This window comes from Camellia sinensis, chromosome 4 (assembly GCF_055761805.1).
Source record: "Camellia sinensis isolate YWXY chromosome 4, ASM5576180v1, whole genome shotgun sequence".
In the NCBI taxonomy this organism is placed as follows: domain Eukaryota; kingdom Viridiplantae; phylum Streptophyta; class Magnoliopsida; order Ericales; family Theaceae; genus Camellia; species Camellia sinensis.
Window position 1 is genome coordinate 212,134,201 of NC_138964.1, and position 2,037 is coordinate 212,136,237.

The window sequence follows — 2,037 nt, forward strand, 5'->3', positions numbered from 1 at the left end:
ATGTAAATACAGTGTACAAGTGGGGTATGTGGCAGATGTGCTCTACACAAGTAGTCTATCGATGCAGTAGAAATCAGCATGTCATCAGAAGTATGATAAATGCCAGAAAACTGAAGGGTACCTGAATGCCCGCGACAGACAACTGTGCCTCCCTGCGTAGGACCATGCCCTCGAGCGTGGCCACCAGCCCAACCACTTCCTCCATGTACCCTCGCGATGGCTGCAAAAATGAGCTCATAATCATCAGTGAACAAAAGAATGTCTAAACATCTGAATGATAAATGAAAAAAGTGGAGCATACCGGCGGTGAGTCCGGATCAATGGCGTATCGATCACTGGGCATCGGAGGCTCTAGTGGGATCGGAGTCGGAGAGCTAGCCCCATACTGCCATGCCATCAACTCAATAGGCATATCTGGCCATCCCAGATGAGGATGAATCGACGGAGTCGGAGGAAACGGTCTACTCCCACCTCTAGATGTGCCAGCCCGGCTAGAAGAAGGGATGCCTGTAGCTCGAGCCCGAGCCTGATCCGAGGATGACATACCGGCAGGTCTCATCATCGGAATATGAGCTTCTGTCAATGGAGGCATCAAATATATGTGACGATAGGTGGCGTAGTCCCCCTCCGCAACATATAGCAAAGCATCGCTGCCCAGCATGGCGCCGACTACCTCTGAGTAAGAGAGCCCGTCAGCGGTCCGCATACTAGCTGGAGGTACTGCGGGAACATCCTGAGAAAGATACCCCCGTACCTGGCGCAGAAAGCGCTCCCCCAGGAACCAGACTCTGCCGACTGGCCCTTCGAGCAGGACCCTATACCGGGAGATGCCTGACGCTCCGGTATACTGAAGTAGGAGATCATCACCCAGGGGTGCCCAAGGCTGCCAAGTAATCTGCGGATGATAAATGTATAAACCAATCAGAAAACGAGAATATACAGAGCAAGTCAAAGATGAAAATGAAAAGAACTGAAAGTTCTGAAGTACCTCTGAGTGTCGCACAGTGTCGAAGTACTGTCGCAGGCGAACCAGGGTCTCTCGAGGCCTCGCCCGGTGCGGGCCCTCAAATATCAATGAATATGGGGTCACGGGAATCCCCACCACCTCCAGCTCTGGGGCTAACGATGGGAAGTATACATAAGCCCATAGCTGAGAAAAGCAGTGCAGAATGTAAGTACGAAATGCTGAGAGCAAAATGCAGACTGTAAAAGTGCGCTGTATGTGCAATGTACAAGTAATGAAGAGCAGAAATGTAAATCAAGGGGACAGAAAGTACCTCCCAAGCTCTCCAGTAGCCGCCAAGCAAATCGCCCCGCCCGCGGGAGGTCGCGCTCATGTAAAAATAAAGGGTAGCCAAGCCGGCGCCACCCCAATCATATCTCTGGACCTGTGATAGGTCGACTAGAGCGCTCAGCAGGTATAGCCCAATGGTGTTCCCTCTGTCGGCGAACAGGGTAGTCCCGAAGAGGAACATCAGGAAACCACGGGCGTACTGCTCCGTCTCCTCGGGAGTCTCGGGCACCATCTCCGCCCGCCGGAAATGGGAGGAGAACCAAGTGTATCTGACTCTCCCTGAAACCCTATCAACAGGTGGGCGAGCCCCCAGCAAATACATCCAGGCGGCCTCCCACTCACCCATATCCTCGTCGTAAGGGATGGGCCAACCTCCGACGTCTAAGCCGGTCAATACAGCGAAATCAAAAGGGGTCATAGTCATGTCCCCGGTAGCAGAGAAATGAAAGGAATTGGTGGTGTCCCACCATCTCTCTACCAGAGCTGCCATCAAGGTCCTCCTGGCAGGACAGCGTGACAACCCGACACAGAAGGGGCCAAACCCCGCCAAGTCTACTAAGTCTCTGACGCCCTCCGGGAGCTCAGCATACCAATCCCGCGCCATGATGGAACCATATCCTCGCATACTGCGGGAACCACCCTGCATTCAGAATGAATATATGTGTCAATAATAAGATGAAATGGGCTGTATGCCAATGATAATGAAATGGGCTGTGTGCCGAAGAAATGAAATGGGCTGTGTG

General features: G+C 52.7%; 1 long non-coding RNA gene across 1 annotated transcript; it reads right to left on the reverse strand.

The window, feature by feature from the left end:
• Nucleotides 1-775: 775 nt before the first annotated feature.
• On the reverse strand, nt 776-1,599 carry LOC145789890 (uncharacterized). Its single transcript, XR_014328355.1, has 3 exons — nt 1,278-1,599; nt 989-1,150; nt 776-895 (listed from the first exon to the last, which is right to left on the reverse strand). It is a non-coding gene; the product is annotated as an uncharacterized LOC145789890 (long non-coding RNA).
• Between the last annotated feature and the right edge of the window lie 438 nt (nt 1,600-2,037).